A 21,432-nucleotide genomic window follows, 5' to 3' on the forward strand; every position below is an offset into this window, starting at 1 on the left:
GAACTGAGAAAAACACTTACTGACATATACTGGTTTATTATTAGGTTGTCTGGAAAGTCATGACATATTTTTCTATGTTTATGAAAAATGTGCCTGACTTCCCCAACAATCCAATATAAAGGATAAAGCTCAGGAACAATGATGGAAGAGACGTGCATGGGGATTTGGGAGGAGCTTCGGTGCCCTCCCTTGGGCACCACCCTTCCAGCACCTTCCAGTGTTCACCAACCCAGAAGCTCATCCAACGCTGTTGTTCAAGTGAAGTCTCCAGTCCTACCCTTCCCAGAAGTGGTAGCTGGAGCTGGTAGTTCCCCCCATCTAAGGATGTGTGGGGTCTTTCTGGTGGTCAGCCCATCCTGAGGAGCTCATTATGAATAACAAAAGACCATACTACAATACATCTTAGGAAATCCCAAAGGTTTTAGATGCTCTTTAATAAGAAGTAGGGAGGAAAGACCAGATCTATTTTATGTTATAGTCTCATTCCTTGGTATCCGTAAGGGGTTGGTTCCAGGACGCCTGCAGATACCAAAATCCGCACAGCTCCAGTCCCTTATACATTGAGTTGTCAGAAAAGTCATGGGCATTTTGCATAGAAAACCAGAAAAATATGTCATTACTTTTCTGACAGCCCAATAGAATGACATGGAAGCCAGCAGGTGTTGTGGTGGTTAAGATGCTGCACTCCCAGATGACTGACACGGTTTGAGCCCAGAACGTGGTGACGAGAATCATACGTGGCGTGTGCACCCAACACCCAGAGGGAATGGAGGAGAAGAGATTGCAGTGTGGCCATTCCTCCTCAGAGGATTGATTTCTCACCTTCCCTTTCACTGTCTCTCTCTGTCCTCATGGTAAGCACATGCACCCTATGGCAATAATTTTAAAATAAATTAAAAAAAGAAAATGACGCGGTGTTGGAATACTTAAAGTGCCTAATACAATGCAAACAGAATGTAAATAACCGTTATACTGCTTTGAGTAGAGAAGAATAACAAGAGAAAAAGCCCTGTGAGGCGGCACAGGACTGTGGGGAAGATCCTCTGCGGTGATTTTGAAACCACCCACCTTTGAGGTGGGTCCTCAGTTTCCCACTCACTTTTTTAGAGAAAAAAATGAGAATTTCCCAAACTGAAAATTAATAAGACCTGAACTAAAAGTGTATCGGGAACCAGCAGTTAGTGTAATGGCTATGTCGCTGAACTTCCATGTAGTTCGCGGTTCAAGTTCCAGACCTGGTGGCTTAAACTCACGCCGGGCGCGTGTGCGTGCGTGCCCAAGATCCCGAGAGGAGAATGGAGAAGAAGGGATTGCGGCATGACCATCCCCACTGGGGGGTGATTTCTTGCTTTCTGTCTCTCTCTGTCTTTCTGCCAAGCACATGCGCCCTCAAGCAGTCCCCCTTCCCCCCCCCAAAAAAAAGTAAAGTGTATTTTCTAAGGTTCTTGGAATTCAAGGTCCATTTACATTGTAATGGCTCAGAGTAAGGGGTAAGTCTGAAACAACACTGACCATGAATAGGGGCTATTTGACCTCTGAAACTCTCACTTAAAGAAAAGTTAAGGTTTTCATTTCAATAAGTAAGATGTTTTGTAGTATGGAAACTTCTGACTGTGAGCTCAAAAGACCCCATACTGAATGGCTCCAGAAACCTAAACAGAAATTTGATTATTTAAGGCCTCAGCAATCAAGAACGCCCTAAGGAGATGACCACGCCCTCTCGAACCAAGCAAGCACTGATCACCTGGGACCTCTGTCCCTAATTTTGCTTTTAAAAATGCATATGGGTGTGGACAGAAGTCTGACTACTTTTCCTATTTTCCAAAATCTTTTCAAAAGGGACTGGGGAAGTCATGCCCACAAACATTAACAGACCATTTATTTTCTATTAACAGGATTCTTCCTACCTCCTGTCCCTGGCATGGTATCTTTGAGATGTATATTTTCAGCCAATTACGGTATATTCTTTTGCTTATCTCTTCTCAATACACAGAACTTCCCTTTTCCTTGAGATGTAGATTAAGACTTTCTTTAACTAATCTCTTCCCAAGACACAGGTCTTCCCTTCCAATCACCAACCTAGGAATTGTGGAACCCATCTAAAACCTACAAACCCCACCCTCCCACACACACATGTCCCGCCTTTTTGGGCCAGACCAATGGAAAATCTCTTCACTAAATGTTGTCTGTCAATCTCAAAAACAAATAAAAGGAACCCCTGTACATGATCACCCTGAGAAAGGCATATATGCCTCTTCTCCGGCCTAGGTCACTCACAGTTGGCTTGGAAATAAACCACATTAATTATTAATTATTAATTTCACAGTTGGTTATTTTATCCCTCAACATGGGGAACAACTTGGGGAGACCGGATCTTTTCAGCATGAGCCGCCTGCTCTCCTTGCTTTGCGCTTTGCGATAAAGCTGTACTTTCATCACTCCACCTGCCTGTGGTTTGGTTTTATCGTGTTTGGGTGAGCAAACCTGAGCTGAGTTTAGTAGCAGTTTCTGCAGAAATTAGGTAACACGGGGTAAGCAGGTTTACCACTAGCTAGTTTGAATGATTTCCACAGGTTCCAGGTAAGGGGCTATTCCTACTTGTCTGGTACCTGGCCCTGGGGTGACCAGGCAGTGGCCAGCATCCCAGAGCATGAGAGGGCAAGGGAGGAGGTGGCTCAGGGTGTGAGTTCTAGATTGGTCAGTCTGTATATGAAAACGGTGCTCCATAGGGGAGGGGCCCTCCTCCTGAAGGGGTGGAGATAATGAGGGAGGGAGACTCAAACTCATCAGGTTGTCTAAGCAACGTGTGTGGCATAGAAAGCAGGGCAGATGTTAAGGACGAGTTACCGCACTAGAAGCGTGGCTAATGCACAGACCATGTCTTACTTACCATGGCAAAGCATTGAATGCGACTGTGGAGCATAGACATGGTAGTCAGGTAGGGGCGCTGAGCCAAAGCAGGAGACGTGGAATCTGAGTTACTTCTCATGGTTGTTTAATAATTTTTTTTTTTGAGAGGTTTTTCACTATAGGGCATGTGCGCTCACCAGACAGACAGAGAGAGACATAGAGACAGAAAGCGATAAATCACCCCCCAGGGGGGATGGTCACGCCGCAATCCCTTCTCCTCCATTCTCCTCTCGGGATCTTGGGCACGCACGCACACGCGCCCGGCGTGAGATTTAAGCCACTGGGTCCAGGATGCGAGCCACAGTCGACTACGTGGGAGTCCAGCAACACAGCCATTACGCTAACTGCTGGTTCCCGGTTGTTTAATAATTTTTAAAGTGCCTTTCTTTTTAAGTAGTTATCACTATAACTATATATATATATATTAAAAGGTATATTTCTTTCTTTCATAAGAGAGAAGCAGAGAGAGAGGCATCCCCTACAGGATCTCCACCCAGCAGCACACTCTGTCTCATTTGGCCCAGATCACGGGCATGTGCATGCATGCCATGCACACTCAGGGAGGGCTCAGGAAGCGTTGTGAGAGGGCTTCTGCAATGATATCCAGGTTCTTGGTGTTTCAGACAAAGACTTGAATGATACACGTCAACAGTGAAAGGATAAGGTACTTTACTAAGTAAAAGTGAATGTACACTCCTGAGAGGTGGGAGCAGGCCTGAGTAGACAGAGAAAGAGTGGCTCACAAACCCCTGCAGTTGCATTCTGCAAGGCTTATCTTTTTTTTTTTTTTTTTTTTTGAGAGGTTTTCGCTACAGAGCGCTACAGGCCAGAGAGACAGAGAGACAGAAAGCAAGAAATCACCCCCCCATGGGGGATGGCCACACTGCAGTCCCTTCTCCTCCATTCTCCTCTCGTGATCTTGGGCACGCACGCACATGTGCCTGGCGTGAGTTTTAGCCTCCGGGTCTGGGACTCGAACCGCAGTCAACTACATGGGAGTCCAGCGACAGCCATTACACTAACTGCTGGTCCTGAGGCTTGTCATTTTTGACCTAGGTCATGTTGGTTGGTCATTGGCTGGGCCCAGTAATTGTTCTTATCTCATTGGCTCTATCAGAGGTGGCTGGGCCTGCTGATTTCTCACTGGCTCTATCAAATGTGGTTTAATCGGCTAAACACCCCCATTAATCTCCTGCCTACCCTGGGTGGGGAAGTTTCTTCTCTGATCAGTTTTTGTGTCTAGCCACATGGGCGGATGCTCTAGTCCCCTTACCCACTTCCATTTCCTAGTTTTCTCTGCCTCAAGAGAGCCTAGGACACAAATCCAGGACCTTCTCACGTGGGCAGTTTCACAGAGATTTATGTTAACATGTTACCATTGTTCATGTGGAGAGGTCTGGAACTCTCAATAGCCCAAGGCCAGTAATTGTTGAAACTTTCCATTCCTCTGGGAACTCACTGTCCCTCCCTTTTGAGCGATAAAAGTAACCTGTTCTGAGACCTTGAGAAATTAGACTCCCTGCTTATCTGCCACATTCCTTTCTAGGGCAAATCCTGAGCCATCTTTCCCAGATAGGATATCCCTAACCTGCTGAGACTCCTTCCTCTTCTCCAACTCTACCACAAAAGACTGTGTCCAACTCCCTGCTGGGGCCAGAGATTCAGAGTGTTAACTCCTTCATGCCTGCCAACACAAAAAAAAGAGTTCTCCTTTCTCTCTGGAGTGAAAATTTTCATTTCTTGGCATCTGTTTTTTCCACAATACTGTCAGGCCCTAGCTGTTTTTCTTTCTTCTCTTTCTTTTTATTATTTATTTTTTTTTGGTATGTTAATTGTAGTGTTTTTACAGACACTGTTTATCAAGTTGAGTATGCCCTGCCTTTATTCCCAGTCTTCCAGGTTCACTCAAGTTGCCTCAAACTCTTAGGTTGAGAAAGTTAAGGCCATATCTTCCCTTTGCAGCAAAGAATTGAAGGACAAGGAGACAAGCTGAGGGGAACCAGCAGTTAGCGTAATGGCTATGTCGCTGGACTCCCACATAGTCGACCGCGGTTCGTGTCCCGGACCCGGTGGCTTAAAACTCACGCCGGGCGCATGTGCGTGCGTGCCCAAGATCCCGAGAGGAGAATGGAGGAGAAGGGATTGCGGCGTGACCATCCCCTCTGGGGGGTGATTTCTCGCTTTCTGTCTCTATGTCTCTCTCTCTGTCTGTCTGGCGAGCGCACGCGCCCTACAGTGAAAATCTCTCCCCCCCCCCAAAAAAAAAAAAAAAAAAAAGAAGACAAGCTGAGCACAGGGTTTATCAAAATGCAAATATGTCCCATAGACAGAGCGGGCCAGTACCAAAGGAGGCAAGCTGGCCTTGTCTCTTTTCCAGGGTCTCTTTTGATCCTGTTTTAGATCTTTTGTCCATCTAAAGTATGTGTCTGTGGACCACCTCTAGCTTGTTAATTTTTCTTTTGGCTCATTCTTCATTCTTCTATCTCGTAGAACTCATGCTGCTGGGACTCGTTTTGAGTTAAAGATTTTTGGTCCTTAAAGTTTTTTGGCTATCCTAGCTAGTTTCTTGATCTATATCTACCTAACTAAGGTTGTCATTCCTAATAACTCCTAACAAATTGACAGAATTTCCTTCTTTTTGATGGTCAAGTGGCATTCCCTAGCATATATATGCTATATTTTTATCATCTGTTTATTGGCAGATTCATAAGTTGATACCATGTCTTGATTATTATGAATAGCACTGCTATAAACACTAGGTGCAGCTATCTCTATGCCATAATTGTCACAGTTTGAGTAATACTCAGGAAGCAGTCATCTCAAAAGAGAAGAAAAGTTTATGGAGAGATAGTGGACCTGGAGGTCTGAAGTGGGAGGTACTTCTGCCCATTCTACTGAGAAGAGATGTATTTATTTATTTATTTTTAGACTTTGTGTTTGTTTGTTTTTGCTATCGGACGTGTGTACTCACCAGAAAGACAGAGACAGAGAGACAGAAAGTGAGAAATCACACACCAGGGATGATGACCACACTGCAATCCCTTCTCCTCCATTCTTCTTTTGGGATCTTGGGCATGAACGCACATGCACCCGGCGTGAGTTTAAGCCACCAGGTATGGGACCCGAACTGCGTTCAACTACATGGGAGTCCAACAACATAGCTATTACATCAACTGCTGGTCCCGAGAAGAGATGTATTTATATGAGAGGAGTGGAGGAGTAGGGTTAGGAGAATGGCAGGTACTTTGATTAGATTACTTGCCTTATGACATTATGGCCCATCTGTGGGCTACACTGAAACATCTTTGTAGTTTTATTTTCCAGTAAGGGAGGGTTCTGGCTGGAGCGTTCAGGCCAAAGATCATTGAACCATCTCCTTATTTTCTGATGGGAAATTACTAAAGGCCATGCAGGGTTAGATCAAACAAGAATGGTTTCCTTTCCTTTGGATACATTCCCAGTAGTGAAATTACTGGATAGTAGCGCAGTTCTATTTTTAGCTTTTTAAAAAACTTCCATTCTATTTTCCATAATGGCTATACTAATTTACATTCCCACTGGTGGTGTAAACATGTAAAAGAATTCTCTTGGGACCAGCAGATGGCATAATGGTTATGTCACTGAACTCCTACATGGTCAACAATGGTTCGAGTCCTGGATCTGGTGACTTAAAACTCACATTGGGCATGTGTGTGTGCATGCCCAAAATCCTGAGAGGAGAAGGGATTGTGGCATCATCATTCTCCTGGGAGTTGATTTCTTGTTTTCTGTCTCTCTGTCTCTCCAGCAAGCACATGTACTCTATAACAAAAATCACTCAAAAGAAATAAAGAGTTTTCCCTTGTTTTTTTTTTTTTCCAGCTTTTGCATTTGCATTTATTTTTCATTTAACTTTTTAAAACACTACTATAGATGAATATTAAAACAAAAACAATAGCAAGTAGTGAGCATATTATGATTACAGTCCTTCACTCATTCACTACTGCATATAAAATGCTAGCAGTGTTATTCACTAGCCCCATTAAGAGGTCTGACACTGAACACCACCTCGGGGATGATGTTCATCATCCTCATATGCTTCTCCATTGTAATGGTGCCGTCTTTCCTGATTTGGATCAAAGTCCACCAGTTCTACCTGGTCCATTTCATCAGTCTCTCCTACTTCCTTTCAGGTAGGAGTTTTTCCAGCAAAGAGAGTTTATCAGGAGACAGAAAGCCATTCTCAGGAAAGTTTACCTTAAATTCAATGATTAGGCGACCCTCTTCATATGGTCTATGTTAAATTGGCATGCCTTCATTTAACACACACTTGATATCTCCATGCTTGACAATCTGACCCGGATGAGAGGTGATGACTATGGTTCTGTTGTCAAGAGTGGAAATTGGCTTCTGGAAGCCACACAATGCTTCAACCAGCTGTATGTCCATACACATGAAAAGGTCTTCTCCTCGCCGAGTAAAAACAGCATGAACTTTCTGGTCTAGTACAATGATAATATCTCCTGGCTCCAGTCCTGGTTCTTGGTCTCCTTCACCATGGAATGTTATCTTCTGGCCATCTTTCATGCCTTTGTCAATATGAACTTCTAGAATCTTTGTCTCTTGAACTATCTTCCTCCCATTGCAACTTTTACAGCTATCTTTAGGACTGATCCGCTCTCCATGGCCTTGGCACTCCATGCACACAGATGAACTTGCTGAGCCCTCCCAGGTCCTATCCGATGAATTCTTATTTGCGTTCCAGTACCTCGGCAATTGAGACAGCACTCTACTGCTCCTTTCTTACCACCTCAGCCTTCACCTTTGTCACAAATCACATTCTTCTGCAAGGCCAGTTTTCTTGTTGCACCATTATATAATCTTCTAAGGTTACCGACAGCTGATGTACAACATTTTAACCTCTTCTTTCTCCCTGCATCCTTCCTCCTCCTCCGAAAAACATATCAAAGATGTCCATTGGGGAGCTGAAACCACCACCTGCTCCACCCTCTTTAATTGCCTGCTCTCCTTCTTTGTCATGTAATTCCCTTTTCTTTCATCAGAGAGAACTTTATAAGCTTGAGAAATCTGTATAAACTTCTCGCCTTCATTTGGATTTTTACGAGGGTGGTACTTTGTCATGTATGCGTCACAGCAGCAGCAAGGAAGGGGAGTTTTGGAAGAGAGAGGGAGAGTTTAAGCACTACTTAATAAAAGTTCGATTTACCTTTATCAGCTGGCCAAGCAGTTACAGCCAATCTGTGCTCTAGCCCACGGAAGGGGGATAGGACTCAGGTTTGCCTTTCAAGTTACTTTAATCACACAGGGAAAAAAGGGGGTTACAAGTCACGAAGGGACAAGCGGCGCCGAGTGTCCTATGCTGGCACAGCGACGGGAAGTGCAGTCTGCAAGGGCGAGAGGGAGGCCGAGTGCTGAGTACGCTGGGTTTCTACAAGGCACAGGTGGTGAGCCGGAGATGAGCCCCACGAAGATCTTAGGGAATGATGGTGGCGGTGGCCACAAGATGACCAAGGGTGAATGAAGAGGAAAAGTCCACCTGGTGATCCTAGAGTATGGAGGTCGGGACTAGTGGCTGACAATGGAGCATCAAAGACGGCGGAGCGGAGGGCCATCTGGGTGCGGAGGAGTCAGTGTGCAAACCTGACAGGGCCTCCGGCTTCAAAGGGAGGTCTCATATGCAGCAAGACGGGATCTGGCCCAAGCAGAGGACAGAGCCGATGAGCCGATGAGCTGGGCTCAGGCTCCTATTTTTACATCTAATTTTCACAGGCTCATGGTGACTTGACAAAACAATATTTTTGTAATATTTTACATGTAAGTCTATGGGATTTGGGTCAGAACAAAGTGAGATTTGTTTACATATTTTTGCCAGTCATGAGGGAGGGTGAAGCATAGACCATGCTCATGTTCCTCATGCTATCCGTCAGCATATGGCTAGTCTGCTATCAGCGATAAGCACTAGGGTATTGGCTAAATGTCAAATTTCTAGGAACATGACTAATGCCAGGCTGAATGTACCACAAAATGGAGTCAGGTATGCTCTCAGCAAGTAGCGTTACAATCAAACATTTTCCTTACAGCAAATTACTAACTTAGCCATTAAATAACATATCAAGTGTACCAATTCTTCACAGCAAGTAAAACAACATATTAGGTATAACATACTTTAAGGCCAGTTTCCTGTAAACTTTCTTCAATTTTTCCTGGGTAGCATTGAGTTTGACCCTTAAAACATCATAGTAAGTCGTTTCTTGCACCATTTTCTACAGCTGGTGAGCAGGCTGAGGCTGACGTGGGGGAGTGGGAAGGTGTGCGTAGCTGTGTGTAGCTCAGGCAGCTGCCGCTCCTCAGCTCCTGACCAAGCATTCTGGAAAGTTCCCCCTTGTTTTTTAACCTGGCCAACATTTATGTTTTGTCTTTATCATTGTTATCATTCCTTATGAAATGTGTGTATATGCAAGAGAAAGACAGAGAAATAGAAGCACCTTTCACAGGGCTTGGTCATGTACAATTCCCTTCCTCCAGTCTTCCACCTGCCAGGATCTTGGACATGCATGTCCACTCAGGCTGACCCGGTCTTCCCACTCTGCGGTCCAGAAGGCTACTTGTATACTGACAGCTGCAGAATTTGAGCAGGCATTTTTTTTTGTTGTTGTCTTTTTAATAAAGACATTCTAACGTGAGTGAAGCAGGAACACCTCCATTTTGTACTTTATGTTTCTCCGCTCTATATTAGATAGTTCCTTTCTCCTCTTGCCTTAACATAATTAAGAATCCACTATTTTTGCTAAGTGCTCCAAACTCTCTCACCTTAAGGTGTCCTTTAGATTGGTAGTCACAAATCCCTAGCCCGAAGCGATGAAGGCCACTGAAGTTCCATCCTGTTTAGGCAAAGACTGGGAAATACCAGTAGAAATGATTAACCTGCTCAATCTGGCTTCTGGCTTCTGTAACTGCTTTTGTAAGGACACCCTTCTCCCTTTTTCCAACCCCTTCTCAATTTCATTGTATTTGCTAGGTCGACCCGGAAAATACTGTGATTTTTGCCTTTATAAGCACCCCTTTTCCTCTGCTTGGTGTTGCGGGGTCTTTGAGAGAGACTAGTCCTCCTGTAGTCGCCTGCTAATGAAAGACTGCTGTAATTTGGCTATGACTGGAAGTCCTCTCATTTCTCACCGACTGGAATATAACGTTAGACGATATCTCACCATGGTTTTGATTTGCATTTTCCTAATGATTAGTGATGTGAAACATTTTTTTCATATGCTTCTAGGCCATTTGTATGTCTTCTTTTGAGAAATATTTATTCAGTTTATTAAAAAATTGGATTATTTGTTTGTTTTTTTTCTGTTTTGTTGCTGAGTTGTTTGAATTTCTTGTATATTCTGGCTTTTTTTTTTTTTTTTTTTTTTTTCTTATATGGTAGAAATAATAGTATTTGCCTCAGATAATTTTTTTTGCTATAGGGTGCATGTGCACTCACCAGAAAGACAGAGAGAGACAGAAAGTGATAAATCACACTGCAATCCCTTCTCCTCCATTCGCCTCTTGGGATCTTGGGTACACACACACATGTGCCTGGCGTGAGTTTAAGCCACCAGGTTCAGGACTTGAACTATGATCGACTACATGGGAGTCCAACGACATAGCCTGTATGCCAACTACTGGTTTCTATTCTGGCTATTAATGCCTTGTCAGATGTAAAATTTGCAAATATTTTCTCCTATTCTGTTAGCTGTCTCTTCAATCTGTTCAATCCTTCTTTTACTGAGTAGGAGCTTTCTTTGTTTGTTTTTAGTTTTTGTATAGGATGTGTGCACTTGCCAGAGAGAAACAGAAAGAGCAGGAGAGTGAGAAATCACCCCCTGGGAGTATGGCCATGCCACAGTCCTTTCTCCACCATCCCAATCTTGAGATTTTGGGCATGTACGCACACACAGTAGTGTGTTTTTCAAGATGCTAGGTCTGAGACTCGAACCCCACAATTGTCCATGTGGGATCCAGTGCCTTAGACTCCAGATCACCATCTGGTTCTGTTTGATAGAGTTTTTATTTGCCTTGTTTTGTCATCTGTGCTTTTGAAGTTTTATTAAAAAACTGTTTGCCTAGCCCAATGTCCTGAAGTGTTTTCTGGTACTAATTTTATGATTTTGGACCTTATAGTTAGATCGTTAACCCACTGAGAGTTGATTTCTGTGTATGGTGAGAAATTGAGATACATATGGATGTCTGATTCTCCCTGAACCATCTATTGGAGAGGCCCTCCTTTCCCAATTAACGTCTTTGGCAGCTTTGTTGAAAATCAGTTATCTGTGTATGTGTAAATTTACTTCTAGGTTTTTTATTCTGTCTCATTGGTCTATGTGTCTCTTTGCTTGCCAGCACTATGCTGGTTTTGTTAGTATAGCTTTGTAATATATTTGAAAAGCTGGAGTGTGTTGCCTCTAGTTTCATTCTCTTTGTTCAGGATTATTTTGGATATTTGGGGTCTTTTTCAGTTCCATATGAACTTTATTATTATTTTTTTTCTATTTTAGTAAAGAATGTTATTGGTAGGACCAGCAGTTAGCTTAATGGCTGTGTTGCTGACTCCCATGTAGTCAACTGCCGTTCTAGATCCAGACCCGGTAGCTTAAACTCACACCAGGTGTGTGTGCATGCGTGCCCAAGATCCTGAGAGGAGAATGGAGGAGAAGGGATTGTGGCATGGTCCTTCCCCCCTGGGGGGTGATTTCTCGCTTTCTGTCTTTCTGTCTCTCTCTGTCTTTCCAGCAAGCACATGCGCCCTATAGCAAAAACCTCTAAAAAAAAAGAATGTCATTGGTATTTTGACAAGTATATTATTGAATCTAAAGATCACTTTTGGCAGCTTGAGCATTTTAACGATAACATTTTAATTTCTTTTTGAATGTTAAACCATCCTTATTTTTCCAAATAGGCCCTACTTAGCCATAATAAGCCCTAATTCTTTATATATTGCCAGAGTGAATCTACTAATATTTTGTTAAAAATATTGATATTACATGAAATTTGTAATTTTCTTGTAATTTTATAATTACTTTATTTAATTTTATTTATCATTATTATTTTTTAAAATTCTTTTACTTATTTTTTATTTTATGGTGAAAAAGTGTATTTAGAATTAACCAGCTGGACTTGCTTTAGATCATCCCAATTTTTTTTTTTTTTTTGAGAGGTTTTTCGCTATAGGCCGCGTGCGCTCGCCAGACAGACAGACAGAGACATAGAGACAGAAAGCGAGAAATCACCCCCCGTTCTCCTCCATTTTCCTCTCCGGATCTTGGGCACGCACACACACGTGCCCGGCGTGAGTTTTAAGCCACCGGGTCCGGGAGGCGAACTGCGGTCGACTACGTGGGAGTCCAGCGACATAGCCATTACGCTAACTGCTGGTTCCCTAGATCATCCCAATTTTGTTGGCAACATCCAAAGCATCATAATCAGGAGTCAGTGGCACATATGCCTTCTTCTCTCCATCAGGCCTGATTAAAGTGTTGACCTTGGCCACATCAATATCATAGAGCTTCTTCACAGGCTGTTTGATCTGGTGCTTGTTGGCCTTGACAATGAACACAGTGTCTTCTATTTTCTTCATGGCCGACTCGGTTGTCAGGGGGAACTTGATGATGGCACAGTGGTCAAGCTCGTTTCTCCTGGGGGCGCTCTTCCAAGGATATTTAGGCTGCCTCCATAGCCGGAGAGTCTTGGGCCTCTGGAAGGTGGGTGACGTATGGATTTTCTTTTTTTCATGGCTGTGGATGCCTTTCAGCACTGCCTTCTTGGCCTTCAAAGCCTTTGCTCTAACTTCAGCTTTGGGAGGGGCAGAGGAGCTTCCTTTTTCACTTTCAGTGCCATCTTGGCAAAAAACCAAAAATTATTATTTTAATTTGTTGTTTTTATGTTAATTATCTTATTTTTATTTTTCTTTTCTCTTTTCATTTATTTATTTGCATTTAATCACATGTCTCTTTACAGTGTACAACATTTCTTTTTCCAGTATGAATATCATGCATATCAGTCAAGACAAAGATATTACTATATACATTATCATCAGCAAATAGCTTCTCATTTTTTTGTCAATTAAACGTACATTTACTTTTTTCCCTTTCCCTTTCCTCTCTCACCCTCTCATACTAAACTTTTTTCAGCTTTTATTGATTCACAAAAGATCTTAATTAAACTAAAAATATGGACAAAGCTAAAATCTAGTGACGAGTACACTGTAATTTTCTTCTAAACAGTTTTCCCTCTCTTCATTTACCCTTTTACTAAAGAGAGGTATAAACTAACCTATTTGCCCCCCAAAACTAAGTTTAGTCTCAATTTGGTCTGTTTTTTTTTTGCACAAAGCCCCATAAGAATTCAATTTCTGATACAAGGCAACAGATATTATTGTATTCTTGAACTTATTGTATTATTGACCTTATGCATATAACCATAATTATTCCGCCACAAAATAAGAATGTTCACCAATATTTTCCAATCGCAGATGGGTCAGGAAGGGAGAAAAATTTATGCTTCAATTTTTAAAAAATAACAAATGCTAAACCTATCAACAACTCAAAAAGAAAACAAAAATCCTTAAATCTGGAAGGCAACACATAGAAGAAAACCTAAATCTTTTTAAACAAAAGTCATAAAATTCTGTTTCACCAGTTGAGTCTCATGTAATTAATCTCTCTTCTGTTGAATTTGCAGTGTTACTGTGGTCCAGTCTTTCTGTTTAAATCCTGGATGTTAACATTCAACGCTATTATTGATATTTCTGGACTTGTCCCTATCATTAAGTTGGCCATTTTCTTGGTCCTTTTTTGTTCTCTTTTTTTCTGTCTTTAGTTTTCCTGCTATAGCATACCCTTCAGAACTTCTGGAAGAGCCGGTCTAGTGTTGGTAAATTCTTTTGTGTTTTGTTTATCTGAGAATGATTGAGGCTTTTCTTCCCATATGAAGGATAATAATATGAAGGATAATATTGCTAGGTATAGTATTCTTGGTTGAAATTGTTTTTCGCTTTGAATATATTTTTCCAGTTTTTCCTTGCTTGCATTGTTTCCAATGAGAGGTTCGATGTTAGATTAATGGGATATCCTTTGAAAGTAATTTGACGTTTCTTTCTTGCCAGTTTTAGTATCTTGTCTCTGTCTAGTTTTGATCAATCTGGCTATGATGTGCCTTGGAGAAGATCTTCCTGGGTTGAGTCTATGCGGAGTCCTTTGTATTTCTTGAGTCTGGATATTTGAATGCCTCTCTAGGTTTGAAAAGTTTTTTTCCAGGATTTCATGGAATAGATCTCCAATGCCCTTATTAGTTTCTTTACCTTTTGGAATACCTATTATCCAGGTATTTGGGTGTGTAATGGTATCTAGTAAAATGGTATCTAGTATTACCTGTATGTTATTCTTATTTTCTTTGGGTATTTTCTCAGTCTTTTTGGTGAATTTCTCTAGGTCAGAGGTTCTGTCTTCTACGTCTAATATTTCATCTTCTGCATGATCTAATTTGCTTTTAATACTGCATGATCTATTTGCTTTGAAGGAAAGTTTGATTTCTTGTATTACAACGTTCATCCCTAATAGCTTCATGTGATTCTTTTTTATGGAGTTTATTTCCTCTTTCAGATTGTGCAAAAACTTCCTCACCCCATAGAATTCATTGTCTCTTTTCTCTTGCATCTTCTGGAGTTCATTGGCTCTCTTTTCTTGGATCTCTGTTAGTTCTGTTACTATGACTATTCTAAATTCTTTTTTTTTTTTTTGGAGAGGTTTTTGCTGTAACACGTGTGCGCTCACCAGACAATCAGAGAGAAACAGAGAGACAGAAAGCGAGAAATGACCCCCCAGGGGGGATGACCACACTGCAATCCCTTCTCCTCCGTTCTCCTCTCAGGATCTCGGGCACGCATGCACACACACCCGGCGTGAGTTCTAAGCCACCGGGTCCAGGACACGAACCACAGTCGACTACGTGGGAGTCCAGTGACATAGCCATTATGCTAACTGCTGGTCCCCAATATTCTAAATTCTTTATTTGACATTTCTATGAGTTCCTTTGTACTGTCTGTGGATAATGAAGGGCTATTCTTTTCCTTTGGGCAGAGATATTTTCTTGGTTTCTCAAATTTCTTGTGCCTCTGCGGTGGTTTCTGGTCATCTGAATGATTATAATTTCTTCCCACTTTCTTGGAGTTAATTCTGAGTGTTCGATGCATGCAGGAGGACATGACCAATATTTCTTTAGTTCTGTTTTTCCTGATGCTCACCAAGCAAAATGCACTTTTGTTGCTGGAACTGTTTTCTGCAGCCGTACGCGCCTCTGCTTCACTACCACAGTGAAGGTACTTCTGTGCCACTTTCTCCGCTATTACTGTGTTTTGCAACGTGATATCCACAGAAAGAGATTTCAGTTTAGATTTATGATGAGTTTCTCCCTTCTGTAGTAGCTCAGCGGGGGCTGAGTTTTCTATGACCCTCACTAGGAGTTGGGCTGGAAGCAGAGGTTGGAGCAGAGGCACTTAAGCTAAAGGAGCGGGGCTGGGCCTACCTTAGAGATAGATGGATTCTCACTAGGTGTTGGGCTGGAAGGACCCACAGAGACACTCCAGCTGTGGTGGGGGTTGCTGAGGACTGAGTAGAAGGTGCTGGGCAGTGCGAGGTGCAGCAGCCAGGCTAGCTGGTACCACATACTCCACTGCAGCCACTGGGATCCACTGCAAATGCTTCCTTCCAGCACTTGGGCTCAGCTCATCATTATTTTTTTAATTTGAGCAGAAAGAGAGGAGAAGCAAGAATGCAAGTCGCCAGTTCAGGGATCCGAAGTGTGGTTGGCCATGTGGTGGTCCAGTGCCCCAACCACACCATCTGCTGGTCCCTTCTTGTAATTTTTTTTTTTTTTTTTGGGAGGTTTTTTTTTTTTTTTTTTTAGGGGTTTTTTTTTTTTTTTTTTTAGGGGTTTTTTTTTTTTTTTTTTTGCTATAGGGCGCATGTGCTCGCCAGACAGAGAGACCAGAAAGCAGAAAATCACTCCCTGGGGGGATGGCCACGCCGCAATCTCCTCTCCTCCATTCTCCTCTCAGGATCTTGGGCATGCATGCACACATGCCTGGTATGAGTTTAAGTCACCAGGTCTGGGGCTCGAACTGTGGTCAGCTATATGGGAGTCCAGCAACATAGTTATTACGCCTACTGCTAGTCCCTCTTGTAATATTTTAATTGAATTTTTGTGCAAGTATCACAAAGGGCTCCTGAAACAAGTTGTAAAGTATTCTTTCCTCCTGTATTGTCTGAAAGATTTTGTATAGTATTGATATTATTTCTTCTTTGTTTGGTAGCATTCTTCAGTAAATCTTTCTAGGTGTGAGCCTTTCCATTAGGGGAAAGATTTTTTTATTGTGAGTTAGATTTTCTTTTAGAAATTTATTTACTTATTAATATTATTGGTATTATTTTTAAGTTTGCTGTAGGGCATGTGTGCTCTCCAGAGACACAGAGAGAGAGAGAGAAACTGAGAAACCAAGCCACCAGGTCCAGGACTCAAACTATAGTCAGCCATGTGGGAGTATAGCTCCTTAACTACCATGCCACCTGCAAGCCTCAGATTTCCTTTTTTCCCTTTCCTTTGCTTTTTTTTTTTTTTAATTTTTTAGAATTCTGCCACAGGGAGAGAGACAGAGAGAAAAGGAAAGTGAGAAGTCACCTCCAGGGTAGATGGCCACACCACAATCCCTTCTCTATTCTCATCTCAGGATTTCGGGCACACACGCACATGCACTCAGCAAGTTTTTCAAACTGATAAGCCTGGGACTTGAACTATGCACTTGGCCATGTGGGATCCAGCACCTTAACTTCCATGCTACCTGCTGGCCCGTGATTAGATTTCTTTATGAGCCCTGTAATTTTTTGTGGTTGCTTTTTAATTTACCAGAGGGGTGCCTGTACCTACCAGAGAGAGATAGAGGGATAGGCAGAGAGTACCCCTTTTGAGGTGTGGTCTCTGTCTCTGAGAGACAGAGACTGGAATAGAAAGACAGAATGTGAGAAATCACTCCCGGGAGGATGGCCATGCCACAATCCCTTCTCCTCCATTCTCCTCTTGGAATTTTGGGCACGCATGGACATGCACCTGGTGTGATCCCAGACTCAAACCATGGTCTGCCATGTGGGAGTCAGCAACACCTGGTGTGATCCCAGATTCAAACCATGGTCTGCCATGTGGGAGTCAGCAACATAACCAACACGCCATCTGCTGGTCCCTCCATAACCATTTTCAATGTTTCTACGTCCTCTAATCTTTCAGTTTCCACCATAGAGTGTGGACAGTTGGTATCTGTTAAGAGGAGACATGTGTCTCTCCCTCGCAGCCCAGCTTCCCTCTTCATTTCAAGCTGCTGGCCGTGCTGTCAGCACCCTGACCCCATGCTCCCTGCCATACCTCAGAAAATTGAGGAAATCAAAGACTTTCTGCTAACGGCTCTGCAAAAGGACACCAAATCTTTCAAGATCAAGAAAAATAAGGGGGACTAGCAGGTGGTGTGGTGTTTAAGGTGGTGGACACTTTCACATGGCCAACCACGGTTCGAGTCCCGGACCTGATGGTTTGCTTTCTCACTTTCCCTCTTTCTCTCTCTCTGTGTGTCTCTGTCTGGTCAAAATAAAATATAAGTTAATGAATAAATAAGATTAAATAAATAATTCTTTATTTAAAAAAAGAAAAAGAAGTTTAAAGTTCAGTGCAGGAGATATCATTACACCTTGGTCATCACAGACAAAGAGAAAGTAGAGAAGCTGAAGCAGACCCTGCCCCCAGGTTTGGCAGTGAAGGAGCTAAAATGAACCAGACTCTATTTGAATTACATTAAACATTTTTTAAATACAAAAGAAAAAAGAAGAAGAAGTAACTCTTTCATATTTATTCACTCTCTATCAAATGCCAGGGTCTTATTGTTTTTTTACAGCTGAGTAGTATTGCAAAGAGTATATGCGCCACATCTTTTCAATCTATTCGCCTGAGCATTTAGGTTGGTTCCATGTCCCAGCAACTGTGAACGATGCTGCAATGAACATAGATGTGCAAGCACTTTTCCAACTGAGCATGTTCCTGTCCTTTGGGTAGATACCCAGGAGCACAATTGCTGGATCATATGGTAGTTCTATTTGTAGATGCCCAAGGAACTTCCACATTGTTCTCCACAGTGGCTGGACCAATCACATTCCTGCCAGCAGTGCAAGAGAACCACCCCTCCACCACCACATTCCCACCAACACTTACCATTTGTTGTTGTGTTAAATCTTTTTTTTTTTTAAAGAGGTTTTTGCTATAGGGCACATGCACTAACCAGACAGACGGAGACAGAGACAGAAAGTGAGAAATCACCTCCCAGGGGGGGATGGCCACACCGCAATCCCTTCTCCTCCATTCTCCTCTCAGGATCTTGGGCACGCACGCACACGCGCCCGGCGTGAGTTTTAAGCCACCGGGTCTGGGACTCGAACCGTGGTCGACTACATGAGAGTCCAGCGACATAGCCATTATGCTAACTGCTGGTCCCGGTGTTTTAAATCGTCACCATTCTGATTGGGGTTAGTTGGCATCTCATTGTGGCCCTGATGAGGGATGACTTAATAAGCCTCTCGCTATCTTCACGACTCCTGGAAACATCTGTTTGAAATGCAATCATCGTGGAAAAGAACCACCTTTTTCCCAGTGTCCTGGACTAACTTGCCACCTGGCTCTAAATCGTAAAACCTACCTGTTGGGATCGGTTGGATTCCTTGACTGTATAAAAGAAGGAATTTTCTTTCACTCCATGTCCCTTTGGCATATTGCTTATGATGTTGTTGCCTTCTGTTTAATGTTATTAAAGTATAAAACAGCTTTTTTTTCTTCTGCCTTTGTGGGGAGGTTTTCTGGGCTGGGAGAAGATGTTGTTTAAAGTTCTATTTTCTCATTACAGGCCAGGAGCAGCCCTCTTGTGCCTGTTCTGGAGACCCTACAGGTGAGGTCAACTCCCAGCCTCCCAAGGGCACGGTTGCACAGCAGAAGTACCTGGGGACCCCAGAAAAGACGAAAGCCCACAGGGACCCCAGGCCAATTACTGTCAATCAGAATCTCCTGGGGTAAGACTGAGACGTCAACAGTTTTTTTTTGTGTGTGTTTGTTTTTGTTTTTGTTTTGTTTTGTTTTTAAAACAAACAAGAAAAATAACTCCTTAGGCAATTCCAACCTGCAGGCACAGCTGAGACTTGCCACTCTGGGAGGACTGAACAAACCCAACAAATGCCTATCACTGAACAGGAGCCTCGAACAAAGGTAGAGAGACCAGAAACAGCTGGGCAAGTCCACCCTGAGGGACCCCCCCCCATCTCTTCCTACTATAGGTACCTCTCGGCCTCCTTGTCCTCTTTGAGCCTGGTTCTCCAGCCTCTCCTTCCTTCCATATGGGGAATAATGTATGACCAGCAGCTTCCGTATGTGTAAGTTAAACTGCACCCTGAAAGTCCAACTGCACCCTAAAAGTCCAATATGACTACCCTAAAGAAGTCATCAGAACTTTAGATGTTACACTAAAAATCTAACTGTGGCTCAGATTTTATTCTCAAAGGTGAGAAAATCCAACACAGGGACCTGCAGTTAGCATAATGGCTGTGTTGCTGGACTCCCACATAGTCGACCGCTGTTCGAGTCCCAGACCCGGTGGCTTAAACTCACGCCGGCGCGTGTGCATGCATGCCCAAGATCCTAAGAGGAGAATAGAGGAGAAGGGATTGCAGTGTGGCCATCCCCCCTGGGGGGGTGATTTCTCGCTTTCTATCTCTCTGTCTCTCTCTCTCTGTCTGGTGAGTGCACGTACCCTATAGCAAAAACTTCTCCAAAAAAAGAAAAAAAAAATTCAACACAAACTTCTTAGGACCATGCCCTGCCAAAGAAAAAGTTATTCTGACACTTTTTTAAAATGGTAATTGCTGGGGACCAGCAGTTGACACAATGGCTATGTCGCTAGACTCCCATGTAGTCGACCGCAGTTTGAGTGCCGGACCTGGTGGCTTAAACTCACGCCGGCGCGTGTGCATGCATGCCCAAGATCCTAAGAGGAGAATAGAGGAGAAGGGATTGCAGTGTGGCCATCCCCCCTGGGGTGGTGATTTCTCGCTTTCTGTCTCTCTGTCTCTCTCTGTCTTTCTGGTGAGCACACGCACCCTATAGCAAAAACCTCTGAAAAAAAAGAAAAATGGTAATCACAGGGACCAGCAGATGGCATAATAGTTACATCATTGGACTCCCATGTATTCGACTGTGGTTCAAGTTCCAGACCCGGCAGCTTAAGACTCACACCAAGCACATGTGTGTCCATGCCCAAAATTCTGAGAGGAGAGTGGAGGAGAAGGGATTGTGGTGTGGCCATCTCCCTGGGAGGTGATTACTTGCTTTCTGTTTCTCTGTTGTTTTCTCTGTCTCTGGTGAGTACATGAGCCCTACAGCAAAAATCTCTCTCTAAAAAAATAATGGAAATAGCCTCACCCATCTAATGCCAAACAATGGGCATGGAGATATGAGGTACAACAAAGCCAGGCTTTAGGGGAGGTCTTGCAAGATCGGGTGTCCGACAGGCAGGCACGCCCAGAACAGTTACAACAAGCAATCTGTTCCCTAGAGTTCAAGTCCCTCCCCAGTTCCTCACTGACTGAGAATATGGGTATACAATCTTCCCGGCCACCACCTAAGTTTTATTATTTTCTTATAAGGCATTTATTGTCCCCCTCCCTCTCTTGTCTGATAGAGAGGCCTGGCCGATGTCCAGGAGGGAGAAGAACCAGGAAGTAAAAAGGAGCAAGGGCTGGTGACCAGCCACCACCTCGAGAAGTCATTTCTCAAGAGTGACCTGTTGTTTTGGGGTTCTGTTTGTTCAGGGACTTTCATGGAATGTGTGTTTTCTGGGGTTGTCACATCTGCAAGCTGGTTAAGCAATTTTTGTTAAGCTATTCTTGAAAATGAATCACTTGGGCTATTTTCTTACAGTAATAAAGACTTTATTCAGGACTACTGCCCATTTTAGTCTGCTTTTTCTGCTGCTTTACATGAATACCATAGACCGGGTGGTTTATAAGGATTAAAGGCTTATTCAGCTCCAAGGTTGAGGCGCACCTGTGGTGGGGTCTCAGAGTCCTGGGCAGGGCAGGGCATCGCAGGGTGAGATGGCATGAGAGGCCCCAGCGCTGGTCTTGATCCCTTCTCCTTTTTCTTTTTTAAGTTCTTTATTTTTAAGCTACTTTTTTTTTTTAAAAAGTAGCTTAAAATCTTTTTTAAGAGAATTATTTTATTTAACTTTATTTATTATTATTATCATTATTATTTTCCAGTTTGATCAGAGAGAGAGACAGAGAGAGAGAGAGGAAGTGAGAAAGCAAGTCACTAGGTCCGAGACTTGAACCGTGATTGGCCATGTGGGAGTCCAACGTCCCTATCCACCATGCCACCTGCCGGCCCCAGTAGCTTAAAATCTTTAAA

At 43.1% G+C, this 21,432-nt stretch overlaps 3 pseudogenes; 1 reads left to right on the forward strand and 2 right to left on the reverse strand.

Moving 5' to 3' along the window:
• Positions 1-6,798: 6,798 nt before the first annotated feature.
• LOC106735467 (dnaJ homolog subfamily A member 1-like) lies at positions 6,799-9,170 on the reverse strand (annotated as a pseudogene).
• A 3,158-nt stretch (positions 9,171-12,328) lies between these two features.
• LOC106735468 (60S ribosomal protein L23a pseudogene) lies at positions 12,329-12,786 on the reverse strand (annotated as a pseudogene).
• Positions 12,787-17,342: 4,556 nt separating this feature from the next.
• Positions 17,343-17,759, forward strand: LOC102474414 (60S ribosomal protein L38 pseudogene; annotated as a pseudogene).
• Positions 17,760-21,432: the final 3,673 nt, after the last annotated feature.

This window comes from Tupaia chinensis, unplaced genomic scaffold (genome assembly GCF_000334495.1).
Source record: "Tupaia chinensis unplaced genomic scaffold, TupChi_1.0 Scaffold000404_1, whole genome shotgun sequence".
Lineage (NCBI taxonomy): Eukaryota > Metazoa > Chordata > Mammalia > Scandentia > Tupaiidae > Tupaia > Tupaia belangeri.